This window comes from Lepidochelys olivacea, assembly GCF_965140295.1.
Source record: "Lepidochelys olivacea isolate rLepOli2 genome assembly, chromosome: 11".
NCBI lineage: Eukaryota > Metazoa > Chordata > Testudines > Cheloniidae > Lepidochelys > Lepidochelys olivacea.
Genome location: NC_140421.1, coordinates 32,987,754 through 33,011,019, shown reverse-complemented (window position 1 = coordinate 33,011,019; position 23,266 = coordinate 32,987,754). Strand labels below are relative to the sequence as shown.

Below are 23,266 nucleotides of genomic sequence, written 5' to 3'. Positions count from 1 at the left end.
CTTTATAAAGAGTGACTATTGTGACTATGATACCTGGTTTGGTGTTGCCATCTGATGGTTGTACTGTGGGATCACTATGTGACAAAGGAGAGTTGGTGGTCTCAAGTCAGTTCGTAGTACAAAATGTGTGTACAGTGGGCAGCTGAGGTGGCTGTCTTAGCAGAAAGATCAGGAATTTAATGGGTATGGGTCCTTTAATGACCTGGATGTCAAGAAGTGGCCGTCTCAAGTTACAGTTAGGTCTCTGGTGGATCTGTGTGAGGAATTTGCACAGCTGTGGCCTGTGCTGTGGGTAGATGGAGAGCAAAGTCGTCACTCTAGTACTTTTTTCAAGTGCTACAATTCACTTTTGCTTCTTAAAAAAAAAAAAAAGTGTACTGGAAGAAAGAGATGGATGGACTGGAATGAGTTATATTTTGGTGAAGGAACCTAAATGTTTTCTAAGGCAGAAATACCCTTCAATTTCTATAATCTCCAGGTGTGTTTCTGCTGTCTTTCACTTTGACTGACTGGCTAACTTTTGAGAAACCAGAGATGTAATTTCACAAGGACATTTAAATGGTTTGTTTACCAACAGAGTGTAAACAAACTTGTTTTTGTACTTTGTCGGTGATGTGGATATAGGTAGAAATATGGTCAGACGTAAAGCGGATTTAAACGTAATTACATTTGTATTAACACTTATTACATTTATTAACCAATTCACTTACAATATCACTATGGTTAAGTAGGTGCCCTCCCTCACAATTTGTAGGTGTGGTTAGTTGAGATACAGGGGATACCTCCAGTTTTTTTTGAGAGGTGCCGATAGATTTACAACTTTTAGTGGACTAGGGACTGAAGTAATTTGTCTTTGGTACAGACCCAAGAGCAGTGCCTCTGTGGAGATAGATAACTGTTCATTAGTAAGGCTATTAATCTATTATTTTTCCCCAAAAGAAAAGGAAGTTGTTGTTCAGGGATGTTCTGGCAACATGGAGTAGAATAATTTATTTATTTATTTTTGTTTACTTGATCCATTTTGACTCCTAATTTCATTAGATCTCAGTAATCCTCTGTGTTTTGAGAATAGAATGATAAGCAACTTTATAAACTACAACGAATATCTGGAGCACCTGAGTTTAGGGTTGCAGTGTTGATAAAGAGATTTCAAAAATAAAGGTAATGGCTTTCTGATCTATGTTTTGTAAAGACAGGAAAAGCTTGAGCTTTTTCAATCTCAATATCCATGATCAGAATGGGCAGCTTTGTACCACTCTGAGTTGTTGTTTTCATTCTTTTTAATTTATTTGTTCCATTTTCTCACTTTCTGACCCTTTTTTGTCTGTTTAGTTTTCTTAAGTTCTTTTTTTTAAATACTCTATCTCCTTGAATTAAAAAATTATCTTAAAAAAGAAGCATAAATCAGAACTGCCTTCTCTTTCTGTCTGTTTCTTATTACCTGGCCTTTTCTTCTTGTTCTCCCCTATACCCCCTACCTCTGCATGCCTGTATTTCCCCTTTATCCTGCTTGGCCTTCTCAGAGCAAGACTACACTACCTTGCTACAGTGGCACAGCTGCACCAATACAGCTGTGCTGCAGCAGCACGTCTAGTGAAGATGCACTACGCAGATGGGAAAGCGCTCTCCCGTTGGCATCATTACTCCACCTACACGAGAGACGGAAGCTATGTCGGTGGGAGAGTGTCTTGATGTAACTTGTGTCACTCAGAGGGGTGTCGTTTTCATGGCCCATAACAACATAAGTTACATCGACTTAAATGGTAGCGTAGATCAGTCATCAATGTTACTTCTCTCTGCCAAAGTGACCGAATGAGCTGATAAGACCGCTTTATGTCAGAATTGCACACTGATCATAGGGTCTTCATGCTGACCTGGAAAATAAGCATTTTTTACAGATAAGACACTATATAATAAAAAATTAAAGGAAGTTTGTGGAGCAGCCTGATGGCTTTGTGGTTAGTGTCTTTGTTTCATTGTGCTTCCCTTGTTTGTCTGTCTGTCTTCCTGTTGACTCTTTTTGTTATCCTTAGATTGTAAGCATCTTTTATGTTTGTACAGTGCCTAGCACAATGGGACGCTGGTCCATGATAGGGGTTTCTAGGTGCTGATAGGCTGCCAATGGAGGTCCTTTCAGCTTGTGCAATGAAAAGTGAAATCTCAAAAGAGGAAGGTGACCCATTGATATCACTGATGGGAAAGCCCTACACTGCAGACTAAACCTCTGTCATAGCTACTCCTACTTTCCAAGGAGGACAGGATTGGAATCCTGTCAGAGACCATCAATATTGCTCCTTAACTGAGCAATATGTTCATTATTAGGTAAAAGAGAGGACTCCTTGCCTGTAGGGTTGTGTGTATTACTTTTGACTACACTGGGTAGCAGAGACTGGGACCAGAAATAAAATTCAGGCCTCCCAAATGGCAATGGGAAACATCTGTCTACAGGGAGCTGACCAGCCTTCATTTCTATTTGTATTTTTTTTTCTTTCTTAGTTTTTGCATGCCAGGTCAAATGGTTTGGCTTCTTCTGATGCTTGAATTGGCTTTTCCTTTGGCTTTGTTTCCTGCCTGACTGACAAGCGATGATGTTTCCTGAAGGATGGACATTTTTTGTCTTTATCCTCATTACACAAAGGCCCTACAAATAATTTAAATCTTAATAGAAACCTCCATGAAGATGTTGTCTATCTTCCTTAGTGCTACAAAAGGCCAAAATTAAAGTTAATGCAAAAAGTTTGTTCATCCAGCCCAGGACAACGAAAGAGATTATTTGAAGTGGACACAAAGATAGTGATGTAATTTTGGAAAGTGAATTAACTCGGCTAGAAAGGTTATTTTAACATAAAACAGTGAAAGGAAGAAGAAGAAAAAAAAGAAGGTGCCCTTGAAGTGAAAATCAATACAAACAGGATAAAAAGAAAAATTCTCATCCACTTCTTACAGCATGCGCATCACCATGGTGTGAGTGATTATACAAAGGTCTAACTTTCATTAGCCAAACGAGAGTATGATTGGAACAAAGTTGTGTTCTCCACACCTCTTGTAATGTAAGCTTGAACAGGAGTGAGGAATCTAGGATTAATTAATGAGGATTAATCTTGACCTGCTAACGCATGTGAAAACTACAAACTGCCTTGTCTTCATTAGAGAGGCAGGGTGATATCCTTTATTGGATCAATTTCTGTTGGTGAGGGACAAGCTTTTGAGCTTACACAAAGCTCTTCTTCAGGTCTGGGAAATGTACTCGGGCTATGTCTACACTACATATTCGGTATAACTTGCTTCGTTCAGGGGTGTGAATAATGTACAACCCTGAGCAACGTAAGTTATACCAGCGTAAGCACGGTTGTAGACAGCGCTATGTTGTTGAGAGAGCTCCTGTTGACATAGCTACTGCCTCTCACAAAAGCAGGAGTTATTAAGCCAACAGCAGAGGTCTCTCCCATTGGCTTAGGGCATCTTCACCAGAAGTGCTACAGCTGTGCAGCTGTAAATGATGTAGCACAGACATAGTTTCAGAGTGTCACAGCTAAATACAAGGTGGAACAGATTGTTTAGCATATGTAGTTAACACGTATTTCACAGGACCATTCAAGGTGAAGTGGCATGTTAGGCTTTTACCTTTTGTTAGTTACCATGTGTTCACTAACCTGGTAAGCTAGTGAAGACACAAAGCCTAACTGAAAATTTTGGTTTAACTGACTTGTTCAGTGTCATGTAAGAAGTCTGTTGCAGAGCCAGGAATAGAACAGAGCTTTTCTGGGTAGCATTCACCTGCCTTCACCAAAAGAACAGCCTTTCTCTACTTGTAATTCCCTGCCTCATTCTTTATGCACCTTCCAACTTCTAGATTAGATGAGGCAGAAATCGTACACGTGTGTGTGATCTCCTGGTAATCATAGATCCTCTTTATCCTCTATCTTAAAAAAAAATATAAGTAATTAAAAATAATTGGACCACTAAATAGTCTCTTAAACAGTAACCCGTGGAACTCTTTGCTTAGCTTTTTGATCCCAGATTAGATTTTACAATAAGGATGAAGTGGCTTATTAAGAGTGGCCATAGTGGGTCAGACCAATGGTCCATCTAGCTCAGTATTCTGTTGTCTGTCAGTGGCTGGTGCAAGATGTTTCAGAGGGAATGAATAGAACAGGGCAGTTATTGAGTGATCCAGCCCGTTGCACAGTCCCAGCTTCTGGCAGTCACCAGTTTAGGGACACCTAAAGTAAAAGCTTTATCCTATACTAAATATGGTGGTAGACGGAGGCTAGGTAGGTCATCCGTACTGCACAACTATTGGTACTGATAGTATTCTTCCTTTCATTTTGTATAGCAATTGCAATAGTAGTTAATCAACATGTCTGTCTTTCACTGCTTTGGAGATGGCTGTGACAGCATGCTTCTTATCTACCAACTGTACACAAGTGACACGTATGGAAGGCTGCACAGAGAGGATGACATTTCTTTTACTCTGTACAGACTGTGCTTGCCAGTCCCGACATGCTGAGTCAGATAGAAATTCTGTCATGTCCCTGGAATGTTGAAGTCAGTGAAAACTGAATTCAGTGATGCAAAAAAGCTTTCAGCATTTTCAGACAAACTTTCCCAAAAGATCATTTTTCACAAGTCTTGAATCCTAATCAAAATATCTAATCATGATGTAGACCTTCTTGTCATTGCTGACATCATTACTTTCATCCATCATAACAGCGAAAGGTCCTGATCTTGCAAGGTTCATGGCTTGACTGTGTCAGATGTGCTGACAGAGCTTTGATGATGCACACAGTTTTTTGTCCTTCCACAGGGAAATATTTTTTTGGTAGCTGAATCTGAGAATGTCTTCTTGTCAAGCTTTGTGACATGGTCAGCAAAGTGAATAGTAGCAACACTTCAACATTTGTAACTTTTTCACTGAATGATTGTTGAGTATTTTAAAAAGCATTTCTGTTTCTCTGGAAAGGTAATGACGCTACACCACTGACATGTTTTGCAGCAACACGAGATGTTGCTTCAGGTTGTTGATTCCAGAACTGCCAGTGTAGATATTTTTGTAGTATCGAACACCACACATTAGAGACATGTGTTTTAACTGAAAATGTTTCACCTCATTCTGGAAGAAATTTTGAGCTATACAGACAACAACTTTTAGGACTTGGGGTCAAATTTTTCCCGTGTATTATGAGGTTTTCCCTTTACTTATTATTTGTATTGCAGTAGTGCACAAGAGCTAATGAAGTTAGTGGCCCCATTATGCTGGACACTGTAGAAGCACACAGCAAGACACACGGTCCTTGCCTCACGTAGTTCACAATCTATTTTTCAAAGATTGTTTAAAATAGGGCTGTCAATCGCAGTTTAACTCATGCGATTAACTCAAAAAAATTAATCACGATCAATCGCACTGTTAAACAGTAGAATACCAATTGAAATGTATTAAATATTTTTGGATGCTTTTCTACATTTTCAAATATATTGATTTCTGTTACAACACAATGCAAAGTATACAGTGCTCACTTTATATTCTTATTTTTATTTGCACTGTAAAAATGATAAACAAAAGAAATAGTATTTTTCAGTTCACCTCCTACAAGTACTGTAGTGAAATCTCTTTATCATGAAAGTGTAACTTACAAATGTAGATTTTTCTTTTTTTGTTACATAAGTGTATTCAAAACCAAAACAATGTAAAAGTTTAGAGCCTACAAGTCCACTCAGTCTGTCTTCTTGTTCAGCCAAACGTTAAGACAAACAACCTTATTTACATTTACGGACGATACTGCTGCCTGCTTCTTATTTACAATGTCACCTGAAAGTAGAACAGGCGTTTGCTTGGCATTTTTGTAACCGGCATTGCAAGGTAATTACATGCCAGATATGGCTAAACATTCGTATGTACCTTCTTGCTTTGGCCACCATTCCAGAGGACATTCTTCCATGCTGATGATGCTTGTTAAAAAAATAATGCATTAATTAAACATGTGGCTGAATGCCTTGGGGAAGAATTATGTCTCCAGCTCAGTTTTGCCCACTTTCTGCCATATATTTCATGTTATAGCAGTCTCGGATGATGACCCCGCACATGTTTGTTTTAAGAACACTTTCACAGCAGATTTGACAAAACGCAAAGAAGATACCAATACAAAATTTCTAAACATAGCTACAGCAGGTTTAAGAATCTGAAGTGCCGTCCAAAATCTGAGTGGGACGAGGTGTGGAGCATGCTTTCAGAAGTCTTAAAAGAGCAACACTCAGATGCAGAAACTACAGTACCCGAACCACCAAAAAAGAAAATCAACCTTCTGCTAGTGGCATCTGACTCAGAGAATGAAAATGTACATGCATCGGTCCGCTCTGCTTTGGGTGGTTATCGAGCAGAACCCATCATCAGCATGGAAGCATGTCTTCTATAATCATGGTTAATGCATAAAGGGACATATGAATCTTTAGCGCATCTGACACATAAATACCTTGCAATGCCAGCTACAAAAGTGCCATGCGAATGCCTGTTCTCACTTTCAGGTGATATTGTAAACAAGAAACAGGCAGCATTATCTCCTTCAAATTGTAACCAAACTTGTTTGAGCGATTGGCTGAACAAGAAGTAGGACTGAGTGGACTTTCAGGCTCTAAAGTTTTACATTGTTTTATTTTTGAATGCAGTTATTTTTTGTACATAATTCTACATTTTGTAAGTTCAACTTTCATGATAAAGAGATTGCACTACAGTACTTGTATTAGGTGAGTTGAAAATACTATTTCTTTTGTTTTTTACAGTGCAAATATTTGTAATCAAAAATAAAGTGAGCACTGTACACTTTGTATTCTGTGTTGTAATTGAAACTAGTATATTTGAAAATGCAGAAAACACCCAAAATATTTAAATAAATGGTATTCTATTGTTTAACAGTGCGATTAATCGAGATTCATTTTTTTTAATCGCTTGACAGCCCTAATTATAAATCTTATATGTTAAAAAAGTACCAGAATGTGATTGTTTAAAGGACTGAAGTATTAAAACATGCTTATACTACTGGAGGTTTAGCTAGTAGAATGACATCTTAATTTTGTGTCATGAGTAACTTGCAAGTATTAGAAAGCTAGTGAAGATATGCCCTAACTCCCGCTTTTGGCTGCTGATTATCTGATGTGTAGAGCAGCCAGCCACAAAACTGGCCCAATCTGTCATGTCTTTCCTTGATTTGCCTTTGCTTACTTTTGCTATACTTTTTTTGTTTTTCTTCTTGGTTTCTGTCCTCCGTTTCCTTGTCTCTTGCTGTTTTTCCTCTCCTTTTGCTATTCTGTCTCTTGCTCCCCCCCTCCTTTTCGTTTGGTGGGCTCTTCAATATTAACAGTCTGAAAATAGCTGATTTATAGGACCCCCTATAAAGCAGGTGTCTGGGGGTGGAGTGGGATATAGGTGTTTAAGGTGACCAGACATTCCTATAAAATCGGGACTGTCCTGATTTTTAGTCCTTTGTCCCGCGTCCCGACCAATGCACAGTCAGGATGCCATTTGTCCCGATATTGTGGCCGCTCCAGCGTGGTTTTTTTTTTTTTTTGCTTCGGCAACTCCTCTCCGCCCCCTCCCCCCCCTTTTTTTCTTTTTTCTTCCCCCATGTGTCCCAATATTTTGTCCGTTTCATCTGGTCACCCTATAGGTGTTTTAGAATCATAGAATATCAGGGTTGGAAGGGACCCCAGAAGGTTATCTAGTCCAACCCCCTGCTCGAAGCAGGACCAATTCCCAGTTAAATCATCCCAGCCAGGGCTTTGTCAAGCCTGACCTTAAAAACCTCTAAGGAAGGAGATTCTACCACCTCCCTAGGTAACGCATTCCAGTGTTTCACCACCCTCTTAGTGAAAAAGTTTTTCCTAATATCCAATCTAAACCTCCCCCACTGCAACTTGAGACCATTACTCCTCGTTCTGTCATCTGCTACCATTGAGAACAGTCTAGAGCCATCCTCTTTGGAACCCCCTTTCAGGTAGTTGAAAGCAGCTATCAAATCCCCCCTCATTCTTCTCTTCTGCAGGCTAAACAATCCCAGCTCCCTCAGCCTCTCCTCATAACTCATGTGTTCCAGACCCCTAATCATTTTTGTTGCCCTTCGCTGGACTCTCTCCAATTTATCCACATCCTTCTTGTACTGTGGGGCCCAAAACTGGACACAGTACTCCAGATGAGGCCTCACCAATGTTGAATAGAGGGGAACGATCACATCCCTCGATCTGCTCGCTATGCCCCTACTTATACATCCCAAAATGCCATTGGCCTTCTTGGCAACAAGGGCACACTGCTGACTCATATCCAGCTTCTCGTCCACTGTCACCCCTAGGTCCTTTTACGCAGAACTGCTGCCTAGCCATTCAGTCCCTAGTCTGTAGCTGTGCATTGGGTTCTTCCGTCCTAAGTGCAGGACCCTGCACTTATCCTTATTGAGCCTCATCAGATTTCTTTTGGCCCAATCCTCCAATTTGTCTAGGTCCTTCTGTGTCCTATCCCTCCCCTCCAGCGTATCTACCACTCCTCCCAGTTTAGTATCATCCGCAAATTTGCTGAGAGTGCAATCCACACCATCCTCCAGATCATTTATGAAGATATTGAACAAAACCGGCCCCAGGACCGACCCCTGGGGCACTCCACTTGACACCGGCTGCCAACTAGACATGGAGCCATTGATCACTACCCTTTGAGCCCGACAATCTAGCCAACTTTCTACCCACCTTATAGTGCATTCATCCAGCCCATACTTCCTTAACTTGCTGACAAGAATACTGTGGGAGACCGTGTCAAAAGCTTTGCTAAAGTCAAGATACAATACATCCACTGCTTTCCCTTCATCCACAGAACCAGTAATCTCATCATAAAAGGCGATTAGATTAGTCAGGCATGACCTTCCCTTGGTGAATCCATGCTGGCTGTTCCCGATCACTTTCCTCTCATGCAAGTGCTTCAGAATTGATTCTTTGAGGACCTGCTCCATGATTTTTCCAGGGACTGAGGTGAGGCTGACTGGCCTGTAGTTCCCAGGATCCTCCTCCTTCCCTTTTTTAAAGATTGGCACTACATTAGCCTTTTTCCAGTCATCCGGGACTTCCTCGGTTCGCCACGAGTTTTCAAAGATAATGGCCAATGGCTCTGCAATCACAGCCGCCAATTCCTTCAGCATTCTCGGATGCAACTCGTCTGGCCCCATGGACTTGTGCACATCCAGCTTTTCTAAATAGTCCCTAACCACCTCTATCTCCACAGAGGGCTGGCCGTTTCTTCCCCATTTTGTGATGCCCAGCGCAGCAGCTGATTTTTGTTTTTTTTTATTTTTTCTGGGAGCTGACCTTGTTAGTGAAAACAGAGGCAAAAAAAGCATTGAGCACATTAGCTTTTTCCACATCCTCTGTCACTAGGTTGCCTCCCTCATTCAGTAAGGGGCCCACACTTTTCTTGGCTTTCTTCTTGTTGCCAACATACCTGAAGAAACCCTTCTTGTTACTCTTAACATCTCTGGCTAGCTGCAGCTCCAGGTGCGATTTGGCCCTCCTGATATCATTCCTACATGCCCGAGCAATATTTTTATACTCTTCCCTGGTCATATGTCCAACCTTCCACTTCTTGTAAGCTTCTTTTTTTTTTTTTATTTTTTGCTCAAATAGTATCTGTCCTGGAGAACCTATAAGCATTTATAGCCCAATAAGCATTTCAAGCCCAGATTTATCCAAATTAAAATACAATAATTTTTACATCAGTCAGTGGCTCCATAGTTAATGCCAAAAAAAAAAGAAAAAAGCTTTCTTCCTGGTGCTTTGTCACTAGGCCTGCTAATGAACATCAGTCACTTTTCTAGGTATGTAATTAAAAAAGTTACGCTTTTTCATTTTATTTTTATAACACTTACTCCACATTAAATAACGTAGTGCAGCTTTGCCCTTCAGTACTTTTTCTTAAAATCGGCATTGCCTGCATTTTAAAAAATCCAGATTACAGTAGTTACATTAACCAGAATAATCCCTCTAACTCTCTCTCCTGAATGAGCTCCTTCCATCTTTCCTTTTCAAGTCCTGTACAAGTGATAAAAACAGAATAATGAAATCTAGGTTTTCTTACTAAACTGGAAAGTAATACAAACCAATCTATGCTAATTTCAATTAATATATAAAGATATTTTTAAATTGTGTGTGTAATTATCTAATTTATCCCCTCTTCCCCCCCATTCTGAACTTCTGGGATTCAGAAGTGGACCCTGATCTGAGTTGCTAATGGTTTTGTAAGTCCCAAAGCTGACTGACTACCCATCTCTAGCTTTTATCTCATATAGTCAATTAACTCTTCGTTCTTACAACAAGAGATGAATTGACCTTCTAGCTGAGGCAAGTAAGTATTTGGTGGGAAAAATTTTTTTCTCCTTTTTGCCTGTCACCTGATGGGCCTCTGAGATGTGGAATTGCAGAAGAGCAGAGGAAATGGAAGTGGTGATAGTAATCAGGAAACTTTTGGTCCTGATCTAAAAATGAGAAACTCGTTTAAATCTGTTAGTGGGGACAACCTTGGCATTTTAGCACTTGTTCACTTCCAGTAGTGACACCTTCTTGGAAGGTAAGGCAGAATCTTTCAGGACTTACTGATAGGTGACGCTGCATGCCAGCACAATGTGCCAACCAGTGCTACATCTCTGCTTTGCTGATGCAGCATCTACTTGGGAGTCTAGAGGTGAAGAAGAGGCGTGCGTGTGTGTGTGTGTGTGTGTGTGTGTTGCTCTTTAGGGGAACTAATCTTTGAACTGAACACTTAACTGAGATGAATGGTGGATGTTTACCCCTCTCGAGCTATGTTAATAATAAGCACACAAGACAGTAGTGCACTGATTTTATAGAATGAAGGATTTATTTGCAAGTGGAAAGGCTAAAAACCTTTAAACAAAACAAAATCTAAATTTTAAAGACTGATACTCTGCAGAATTTCAAGATTGTTCATACCTGTGGAATTCTGCACCTGCCCATGTTATGCTTGTTGCTGAAGTCTTCAGTTGAGATTTTAAAGTGTGCTGTTGAACTCCTATTCAGTAATCTGTTTCCAGGGGCAGAGGAGATGGTGGGATTTTTGGTGTTGATGTCCTCCATTTGTATACCTGCATTCACTGTTGTTAAGAAAAAAGTGACCCAAGAGCCGTTACAGTAGTCTATCATGCAAGGATCTTTTGTTCCGTGCTGAGCTGAATTCATTTACATCAGCTAAATTGCACTTAATATCTTACCATACCCACGTTCCTCTTTATAATCCATACTAATTTCTCCTTCACAGTTTACTATTCTCTGTTGCCCTTCATATCATATTGTAGCTTTCTTGTATTATATTAACAGTTCAGGAGAGCCCATTATCTTCAGTAGCCTGAGCCAGTCTTTGTCTCCCTACTAAAAAGTCCCTTGTGGTTTCCAGATACCGGCAAAAGATGAACTGGGAGATACAGTTTTAATAACCTATTGTGGAAACTCTTCTCTTGTAAACTATCATAAAGTGGTTGGCTTTTGTTGTTTGTGGCATCACAGCAGCAATTTCCTGGCTCACTCTTGTGTGTTAAACTCTGACTTTTAATAACTTGTTTTCTTAAATTACCTCTTGGGCTAAAATTTCTGAAATGTTAGTTCAGCCCAAGAGAGTGGGGTTTTTTGTTTGTTTTTGTCTAGTTATTCAGTTGTTTGGCAGCTTTCCCTTCTCTCCCTCAAAAAAGTCCTAAGAGCAAGTCTATACAGCAGCTGGGAGATACAGTTCCCAGCTTGGGTAGAAATACTCAAGCTAGCCCCTAAAAATAGCCACATGGCTGTGGTGGCATGGGCAATAGCTTGGAACTAAGCACCCAAGTACAATCCTGCCTTGATCCCTGGGTATGTACTTAAGTGGCTAGCATGAGCTGCCACCTATGTCATTGGGGTTACACCGCAATTTTTAGGCAATAGCTCAAGCACAACTAGTGCATATATATCTGCCCAAGCTGGGAATCTCACCTCCCAGCTGCTGAGTAGATGTACCCTACATGGCTTACTTTGAAAACCTCAGATCTGGCGTGTAAGTAATCCAGAATGAGGGTTAACAAATTGTTTATGAAATTTAATGACATTTTTTCCATAATAGTCAGTAATGTCAACAAGTCTGGTTTTGCCTGGATAACTTATTTATGGTCTGAGAACTGTTTGTGGGACAAAGACATATAGTTATCTCATATCTTATGGGACAAGGGCATAGAGTTACCGATGTTAACAAAAAATGTTTTAAATAGTCTGGCTAACAATTCCTCTTCTCAGTTGCTCAGTTTTCAGTCTTTCATAACTTCACTAGTTCTCCTGTCACCATAATCTTCCGAGGTATATAAGTCCTGAATTACTAATGTGAAAACCAAGAACATAACTTTAAAAAAAATATTTATACATAATTAACAAACAATAAAGGGCATAAACCCAATTGTTTAGAAAAACAAATCCTTTTCAGGTCGTTGTATGTATCCATAACATGAGCAAACTGCAGTCATGAAAATTGCTGACCTCACAACTTTTGGAAACTGCAGTTTTTCCAGGGTTCTACAGTATCTAACTTTCTATTTAATATACATAATGCATCAGTCAGTGTAAACCAGTTAACCCAGTTTTGCACAAAAAACCCCAAACCAAACCAAAAAACTTCCAACCAAATGATAGCAGCAACAAAAGTGGGAAGCAGCCCCACATTATCTTTCTACTCAACTTCAAAGCTTAACTAGGACTATTTAAATGGTAATATTAAGCACAGGAAATTTCTTTTTTTCATTCTGTACTTTAGGGAGAAAACCAGGAAATCAAATGCGGGGGTGGTGGTGGGTTGCAGGGGGTAGTGGTGGTGTGTGTGTGAAGCCTGTTTATGCAACGTTAAGGTTGCACAGTTAATTATAAAATCAGGAAATGCAAAAATGAAGATTTTAACCACCCTGTTAACTGCCCAAGTTCTGCAATCAAATCAACTATTTGCGTACCCTTCTAACTGTGCAGAACCCCATTGAAATTAATGGGACTCTAGCACTGTTCCCTCTAAGCTGTGCGCATGTGCGCACGCACATGGCAAAACACCGCACACACAAAAATTTGCACAGAAGCACAACAGTTTGCACAGAAGAAATTTTTTGCACACACCGCCTGTCAAAAATTAGAGGAAACATTGGACTCTAGCACAGATCACAGTACCTAAGCAGAGAATCTGAATATAAAATCAGGGTTCGAGTCTGTTTCTTCACACGCATTGTAATTTCTGTTCATTTTTCTTATTAAATGTTTGGCTTAGGTATAGCTGAGCCTGCAGTGCAATATTTAGATTTGCAATATTGCCAACCCCTAAAAGAAATGCATGAGTCACCAGATTTTTTAAAGATTAAATATTATTTTTGGTCTGTTTTAAAATTAACTCTCCTTTCCCACTTCTAAAATGTGTGGAAGTTCAATTATTTCACTTTCTTGTGACTTTTAACAGTGCAATCTTAACTTGCATTAATTTTTTTTTGCATTTAACAGTATATGTACTTTATACTTCATATTAATGAGACCTAAAATAAATAGCAAGATGTCCTTTTAAAGAGGAACTATAACAAAAATAGTTAGGTTGCGGGGAAACTTGTTTCAGGGATGCATGTTATTGCATGACTGATTTATAAATACTGAATGCTTTTCACATTTAAATATGTATGTGTAATAGTCATTTTGAGGGGAAACCATATTTAATCTGAAAATCCTTTCTTTGCCTCTTACTAATATTTTCATTGCATAAACATGTTGGTATTGTGTAACTTCCTCAAGTGCATGCCAGATCACATCACATATTCATTGCTGAGTTTCAATAGTTTCCACTTGCTCTAAAATCTGCCTATTGAAGGCACTGTTTTAATCTATGCTGTGAATATTTAGACCAAAATCAATCTAGGCTTGTGTAATTTTCCTTCACAATGATTAAGAAAAAGCAAGGTTGAGCATTATTCTTGTTGCTAAGCTTGTTAAAGGGAGATTCTTAAATGTGATTCACTGTGTGTTAATTTATCTTTTCATCAGTGTTTTCTTTTAGGCACTAAGGATATGGTCAGCTTTGACATTAAAAAGACACTTTTAAGGTTCAGTATATTTCATGTTTAATTTTTTTATTCTATTACTGATGACAATCTCTTGGAGTTTCAAAGAAGTATTCCATAGCGCCCGCTAGCCTTTCTTCCTCCGTTGTGTTCATGTGTATCTCTCAATTGTCTTTGGTTGGTTGGTTTGTTAAGAGAAATATTCTCTATTGTAGACCAAAATTTATTGATATTGTTGGGACTACTTAGTGAAATGAGCAGAATTTTGGATCCTGTTACCTCACTTTTGAGTATTCTGATGCAAAAAGCTTACCTTAGTTTAAAAGTTAAGGTTGCTAAAATAAATGAATCTAACCCGATATCAAATTTTATTTAAAATATATTTTAAAGTATGAAAATAACATGGCAAATTAAGATAACTTAAAATCTTCTATTACCCTTGCAGTTCATACAAAATTTATGTAAAATTTCACCTTACTTATTTCCATAATAACTTTTACTCTGACCTTCAAACCATACTTATAGTACTCCTGAGGGCGTTCTTCACCAAAAAATTAAAAATTCTGCACACAATATTTTAAAATTCTGCAAGTTTTATTTGTCAATAAATAAATGCAGAGGCTCCAGCATAGCAGTGCGGATCACAGGCCACTTGCTGTACGAAGATGGAAGATCACCCTGCAGCCTCCCCACCCCTGGGACACGGACTCAGTGGTGAGGCTGCAACCGACCCTGTCACAGCACAAGGCCTGGGCCTGCCCCAGAAACACCCTGGGGCCCTGCCCCTCTGCCCCAGGTGCACCCAGGTGTGGGCAGGCACACTCAACCAGGCAGGATCCAAGTGTGGGAGGGGCTCATTGTGGGGGGGATCCAGGTGTGGGGTGAGAGGATTCTGTGTGGGACAATCTGGATGCAGGCAGCTCAGTGGGGAGTCTAAGTGTGAGGGGATCTGGATGCCCAGAGGCTTGTTGGAGGGGTTCCATGTGCAGGGGTAATGGGACTCTGCAGGGGCTTCCAGGTGAAAGTGGTTGGGGCTCAGCAGAGGGGTCTGGGTGTAGGGGTCTCAGCAAGGTGGCTGGGGCTGGGGGAGTGGGTGGGGATCTGGGTGCAGCTAGTTGGGGGTGTGGATTTGGGCATGGATATGGCGGCTCAGGCTCATCAGGGTGGAGGTTTGAGTGCAGGGAGCTCAGGTGGGGGGTGGGTCTGGGTGCAGGGGGGCTTTCAGATGCAGGGGTTGAGATTCAATGGGATGGGGTTTGGGTATGGAGGGCTGGGGGGTTCTGGGTGAGGGTCAGGCTTGGCAGGGGTGTCTGGGTATGGGAGATCCAGATGCATGGGGGTTGGGCAAATGGGGGAGCAGCTCCCTGTACAGTTACCCCTTCCATCGCAGCTGAGGAGTGAGGTGGGAAGGAAGCAGGGGAGGATGCTGAGCTTCCTGCAGCTGGGGGAGATTTCTGGAGGTGGGTCTGACACAGCCCCAGCCACTCCTTGCAGAGGAAGTAGTAGTCCCGTCCTCTCCAGCCCAGTTGGGACTAGCAGCTGATCCTGGCTCAGGGTAGGAGCCTCTGGCTGGGGTATCCCCAGCCCTGTGGTGATTTACCTCTCTGCTGGCTGCTTTGGGTGCCTGAAATAATGTACCTGTGCAGCTAGGGAGTGGTGTGTGACTGCTCTTGCAGCTTCCCTTTACTTCCCTGTCAATCATTTTTCTGTGGGGAAGCAAAGCAATCAGCGGGGGACATGAATTCTGCACATGTGCAGTGGCGCAGAATTCCCCCAGGAGTACTATAGACTCTTTCAATATACATTGTTCATGTGTGGCTTTTATATAAAACTTGAGGAAGCTGGCTCCTTGATTGGTCTAGCCATGCCCCTTCTTGACTTTCTTAAAAGAGCTGACATCCAATATTAAGTGCCACTGTTTTGGTGCGTAAAACTGTAGACATTTGCTTTTGATGTATATTTTTCTTATCTGTCTGCTTCCATGGAGTAAAAAGAAACAGTAATGCTCAATAATGCTTACAACTATGTTCATTTTATCTTTTTTTAAAACTAGCTTGTGCACAAGAGTTTTCTCAGACTTGAGATCTCTTCATAAAGTTTCAAGAGTTAAAACAGTGGTATGCTTGTTCTTACAGAAAAGGTGATTGTGTCACTTAACACGAGTATTCTCAATAAGGAATGTGTGCTTTGTGAAGTGTGAAACAACTTGGTTAAATTTTTTTGTCATTTTCTGTAGTTCATGACATAAGCATAAGGCTGTGTGTCTTTATTTTTCATGGTGTGTACCAGCTACTCATGCCTTTGCTCTTATGGTTTATTTTGTCATCACAACCCTCAATAAATATAGTCGCCTGTATGCTTCCTTTGCATAAAAGTCCTGGCTTTTATTCGTTATAGTAGTGGTGTGAACCGTAATAAGCCAACCAATAAAAATTACAACTTTATCTAGAAGGGGTACTGTCAAGATGAGACACCTTGAGAAGAGCACTATCAAGACTGAGCAGATGGACTCTGAAGGAAGTAGCAGTTGTCTTTGGAACCATAGGTGGTGGTTATTTCAGTTATTAACTGGTGCATGTTGGCAATGGAATTGTACAGGAGTTATAAAAGTATTAGCAATACGCAACAGGCAGACTGGCAAAATGGAAGGGTAAGAAGCTATAAAAGTAGGGCAGAACGGTCAGGAAGAAGTGTAGTATACCCTGAGGTCTGATCTGCACTGAAAAGTTATATAGGCATAGCTGCTCTCGCAGAGGTGCAAAACATCTAAACCCCTGAGAGATGGAGGTAAGGCAATCTAACCCGCGGCATACAGTGCTAGGTCAATGGATGAATTCTTCTGTTGTTCTAGCTACCGCCTCTTGGGGAAGTGGATCATTTACAACGATGGGAGAACTCCTCTTGTCGCTGTAGTGAGTGTCTATACTGAAGCACTACAGCAGCATAGCTGCAGCTATGCTGCTATAGCATTCTAAGTGTAAAAATAGCCAGATGCTTTCTTATAGTATAATATTTTGTCTCCTTCAGGTCACCTACCTAAAGAGTGACACACATCCTCCCCCTGGTTTCTGACCATCAGAGTTCTTTCTCTTCTACTGTAATTGTAGTGCAAAGTAAACTTGTATTCTTTGTTACTTTTCTCTACTCACCTTCTTGTTGAGAGAACCGTGGCAGAGATGCTGCAATAGCTTATAATTTTCCTTTTGTGGGTCCTAATTGAATGGGCTGACCTTTCATGGTTACAGCTGGCTTTGCTGTCATGCATCTTCTGCAGCTGTGTGTACAACCCCTTTTGAGAATGAAGTCTGCTATATTCAAAGCACTGAAAAAGCAAATGGGTTTTATTACTCTTTGGCTTTTATAGTTAGGAGGAAGGAAGGGAATTCTTTAGCACAGTACAAAGGGGTATTTGCAGAAGTAATGGGATGAAATGGAAAATTTAGGCTGAATGTCCAGTATTTATTCCCAATAATTGCATTTTTTTAGGCCAAGGGATAGTCTTCTAAAAGAAAGTGGAAGAAGTCCCATTCCCTGGAGACATGGACAAAGCACCACAAAATGGACCATGTGAGAGAATCGTATGCTAGCAGAGGGAATGGGTTAGACAGTCTAGTAGATCTTTCCCATCTTCAATTTCTGTAGTAATATAGGTAAAATGCCTTTATGGAAAAAAACTGTCAGCCCAGTCTCTGGGTGTGTTTTATGCATGCTCCATTTTGCCATGATCTGGGAGTTGCTGTACATGTACATTAGCTATATAATATTCCAAATGCTAACATGCAACTACTTATAACATGTTCAATATTTAGATTCCTTCCCCTTCTCCTCCAAATCTGATTTCTAGTTACATTTCCTTGACTTGTTAGCATTTGGAATGCTAACCTTGTAATTGTAAATAAGACTTGATATCTCCTGTTCCCCATCATAGGAAAATGCAGAGCTGCATTCATTCCTGCTCTGAGGCTACAATAATTTTCTTCAAGAAAAATGGTTAAATTGCATCACATTTTTCCAATGAAATGAGTAATTCTGGGTTCTGCCACTGACGTCCACGTCTGGTACCTTTTTGCTCTTCTGGCAGCCCATGCGACACTGTGGTACCATGAAAGTATGGATAATTATGGATGTGATACTACTACTACCTGTGTAGTCTGCATGCATGTCAGGTATAAAGTCTGGATAATGCAGATGATACGTACTACATAGCTGTGCATCTCCTTTGAGATGTACCTTATACAGTCTAGTAATGGGGGTAAATCTTGATTTAATTTTGTAGTAAAATTTTTGATATTGCAAAGAGGTGAAATTTGACTCTCTCAGTTGTACAGAACATGGTTTGGTTCCTCAAATGAGACTAAGGCATCCAAATCCCATTGAAATTTAATGTAAATTAGGTCCTTATTCCATTATCCACCTCCTAAAAATCTCAGTTTACATTGTTTAAATAAATAATTGTTGCTGAAACAAAAGTCTTGGCAAAAATGAAATGTAACAAATATATAAGGGGTCTGCAAGTAGCAATAAGCTGAACTAGTTAAATTTCTTTTACTTTTCATAAGCAATATCTATCTATCTATAACTAATCCTTCTTCAGTCACTTGGAATCTTAGCTTGTTTCAGTTCCTTCTCTGTCATCATTTCTTGTCTAAAAGTGTTGAATTTCCTCTTTTAAAAAAAAATTAGGAATAATGTGAAAGCATGAGTTTTCAGCTAATTATGGGAAGAAGTGTATGTCTTAACTCAGGGGTGGGCAAACTTTTTGGCCTGCAGGCCACATCGGAGTTCCGAAACTGTATGGAGGGCCGGATAAGGAAGGCTGTGCCTCCCCAAACAGCCTGGCCCCTGCCCTCTCCCACTTCCTGCCCACTGACTGCCCCCCTCAGAGCCTCCAACCCCCCTGCTCCTTATCCCCTGACCGCCCCCTCCCAGGACCCCCCACCTCAACCATCCCCCCGGGACCCAACCCCCTATCCAGCCCCTCCCTGTCCCCTGACTGCCCTGACCCCATCCACCCCCCCCCCCCACTCCTTGAATGGCTCCCTTGGACTCCCATGCCTATCCAACCGCTCCCTGTCCCCTGACTGCACCCCCCCAAGACGCTCTTCCCCTTTTCCAACCCTCCCACCCCCTTACCATGACACTCAGAGCAGCAGGACTGGCAGCCGCACTCCCCGCCGGAGCCAGCCACACCACCGTGCTGCCTGGCAGGAGGTCGCAGCCCTGCCGCCCAGAGTGTTGGCCACATGGCGAGCCAAGGCTGCGGGGAAGGGGGACAGCGGGGGAGGGGCTGGGGGCTAGCCTCCCCGGCTGGAGCTCAAGGGCCGGGCAGGACGGTCCCGTGGCTCGGATGTGGCCCGCAGGCCGTAGTTTGCCCACCTCTGTTTTGTCTTCTTCTTTAGAAAAGATTTGCAAGAGTCATTCTTCAACTTGCATAGTTGAATAGTTTCTTCAAAAAGGAAAATATAGACATGTCTCTTTAGAAGTGGGGGGGCATTTATTAAATGCCCTTGGTTAGGATTAACAATATATTGAGAGAACTCTCTGCAACAACAAAATAAACCTGTGAACAACAAAACATATAGTCTCTGGAAAGAGAATAACAAATCCCAATAATATGAGACTGTTACTTAGATCTGTTCTCCTTTGTAGATGAAGTAGTTATATATGGTTGCTTTTCCTCTCTTAAGAATGTCATCTGGTGCATAGGATGCTTCTCAGCCAGTTTCGTGGTGGAGTCTGGGTGTCAAAAGAGGATGAATAAAACTGCTGAGGAGATCTTATTCGTTTTCGGTTTCTAATTCAAATAGCTTAACATTCCTAACTTGTAAAGTAGAAAGATGATGCTTCATACGGTTTTGGTGAGAGGAGTGTTGTACTACACTTGTATTGAAGTAAATCATAGATACAAAATTACCACTGTAAGTTTACCACATTAAAGGAAATCAAGAGTTTTTGTGGTGTTTTGTAACCATTTACAAAATCTTAATAAGTTTACAAATCATTCGATGTAAATATTGGAAACAAGACAATAATTATTATAACGGTGAGCTTATTTATTTGTTCAGAGAAACATTATATATTAATAATAATCAAATCTTGCTATTTAACATGGTGTTACCATACTATAGAATTAGTCTCATTACACCATTCAGGACATGTGATTTTATTAAATGAGTGAAACTACTGACTCTACTCATATTTATCAAACCAGGTGTATCTATGAAAAGAATCAACAGTAAAAAAAAAAAAAAATTGGAGAGATGTACTTTTGTTTTTACAGATGAATATACTTCGTGTGAAAAGTGAATTAATGGTAACCAAATATGTAAGTACAGTGTCTGTTTTTCCTCGGTCTCTCTTTCAAGGTACATGATCGATATATACATTTTTTGTTAACAAAAAATTCCCATATTTTTGGAATCATTCCTCCAGATTTGGACTATTTTTCTTTATCCACTAAGACTATCAGTAGTTTAGCGACTACTAGCAGATGAGATATTAATTTTTTCATTTCTTTGAGTGTGATCATTTCTGATAGGAATTCTCAGAAGGATTACCAAAGAATTATATGGTAATAAATGTCCAACAATTTCTGATATTTGTTATGAATTGGATTCCAATATTGTCTGAGTGGACATATCCACCATATATGTATAAAATCTCCTCTCTGCACAGTTTCTGCAGTGGTTGCTTCAGTCTGTGTATATTTTTTTTTAACCTGACTTGTGTGAAGTACCATTTAAAAAGTATCTTAAGACTGAGGTTGCTGGTATTCTTTTTGCTGCTGTTTGTTTTTGTTGCTGGTCGTCTTTTTGTTTTTTCCCCCTCTAAATCAAAGCCTATTGCTCTGGACTAACTTATTTGTCCAAATCCTTTTTGTACCATGTCATACCTGTACATTTCTTTGTTAAGAAAGTTGGCTGCAAAGATTAGAAAACAAACAAACAAGGCCTTACATTTATATTAATCAACCAGAAGCAAAACAAACAATCTCTGCCATTAAAGTTAGCTTTCTATATAAAACATTCTGAGAAAGGTGACAAACATAATGCTGACCTTGAAGGTACTGGTACCATGATAGAGTGGGCTGGTTTAAATTAGTTATGATTCCTTAACAAGTTAGAAAAGTTTGTTTGAACAGCTGGCTAACTGAATGTGTTACACAGTTTTCCCAGTCTTCAAAACTCTGTTAGTGTTTCTGGTTAAAATCTGGATGATTTGCAATGGGTGTTGTTACAAAGAGAAAATAACTTAAACCCTAGTTTTATCCCAGACCCACAGAATAGTCTTTGGCAAAAATTGTGTATAAATTTCTGGAGGGCGTGGTGTGTGTGTGGTTTTTTTTTTTTAATAAATCCATAGTAACCTAGCAATATATATTACCATTACAGTTTTCTTGTTCAATAAAGACTCAATATTTGGCTGGCTTAGATCACCGGCAATTCACTACTGCTTTGAGCTGCCTGGCTTAATAGTATCATATTACAATTGGAACAGTTAGTCCACCCTGTTCATTCGGTCTACACAAAGTGTCTGACAAGATTGAAGTCAGTGGGCTTGTGCCTGCTTATCCAGCACTGAATATGGCCGAAAATGTTTGCCTTAGCATTTGAGACTTGTTACTCCTTTGCACACATTTTTTACATCTATCAGTGCAGTGTTCAGAATAACAGCCGTGTTAGTCTGTATTCGCAAAAAGAAAAGGAGGACTTGTGGCACCTTAGAGACTAACCAATTTATTAGAGCATAAGCTTTCGTGAGCTACAGCTCACTTCCTCAGATGCATATCGTGGAAACTGCAGCAGGCTTTATATATACACAGAGAATATGAAACAATACCTATTCCCACCCCACTGTCCTGCTGGTAATAGCTTATCTAAAGTGATTTCCAGCACAAATCCAGGTTTTCTCACCCTCCACCCCCCCACACAAATTCACTCTCCTGCTGGTGATAGCCCATCCAAAGTGACAACTCTTTACACAATGTGCATGACAATCAAGCTGGGCTATTTCCTGCATAAATCCAGGTTCTCACATCCCCCCCACCCCCATACACACACAAACTCACTCTCCTGCTGGTAATAGCTCATCCAAACTGACCACTCTTCAAGTTAAAATCCAAGTTAAACCAGAACATCTGGGGGGGGGAGGTGTAGGAAAAAACAAGAGGAAACAGGCTACCTTGCATAATGACTTAGCCACTCCAAGTCTCTATTTAAGCCTAAATTAATAGTATCCAATTTGCAAATGAATTCCAATTCAGCAGTTTCTCGCTGGAGTCTGGATTTGAAGTTTTTTTGTTTTAAGATAGCGACCTTCATGTCTGTGATTGCGTGACCAGAGAGATTGAAGTGTTCTCCGACTGGTTTATGAATGTTATAATTCTTGACATCTGATTTGTGTCCATTTATTCTTTTACGTAGAGACTGTCCAGTTTGACCAATGTACATGGCAGAGGGGCATTGCTGGCACATGATGGCATATATCACATTGGTGGATGTGCAGGTGAACGAGCCTCTGATAGTGTGGCTGATGTTATTAGGCCCTGTGATGGTGTCCTCTGAATAGATATGTGGGCACAGTTGGCAACGGGCTTTGTTGCAAGGATAAGTTCCTGGGTTAGTGGTTCTGTTGTGTGGTATGTGGTTGTTGGTGAGTATTTGCTTCAGGTTGCGGGGCTGTCTGTAGGCAAGGACTGGCCTGTCTCCCAAGATTTGTGAGAGTGTTGGGTCATCCTTTAGGATAGGTTGTAGATCCTTAATAATGCGTTGGAGGGGTTTTAGTTGGGGGCTGAAGGTGACGGCTAGTGGCGTTCTGTTATTTTCTTTGTTAGGCCTGTCCTGTAGTAGGTAACTTCTGGGAACTCTTCTGGCTCTATCAATCTGTTTCTTTACTTCTGCAGGTGGGTATTGTAGTTGTAAGAAAGCTTGACAGAGATCTTGTAGGTGTTTGTCTCTGTCTGAGGGGTTGGAGCAAATGCGGTTGTATCGCAGAGCTTGGCTGTAGACGATGGATCGTGTGGTGTGGTCAGGGTGAAAGCTGGAGGCATGCAGGTAGGAATAGCGGTCAGTAGGTTTCCGGTATAGGGTGGTGTTTATGTGACCATTGTTTATTAGCACTGTAGTGTCCAGGAAGTGGATCTCTTGTGTGGACTGGACCAGGCTGAGGTTGGTGGTGGGATGGAAATT

At 40.6% G+C, this 23,266-nt stretch overlaps 1 protein-coding gene across 2 annotated transcripts in view; it reads left to right on the top strand.

Annotated features, from left to right (window-relative positions):
• BAZ2B (bromodomain adjacent to zinc finger domain 2B) overlaps positions 1-23,266 on the top strand; it is a 277,861-nt gene that overhangs the window by 31,817 nt on the left and 222,778 nt on the right. The gene's annotated exons all lie outside the window — the stretch shown is intronic.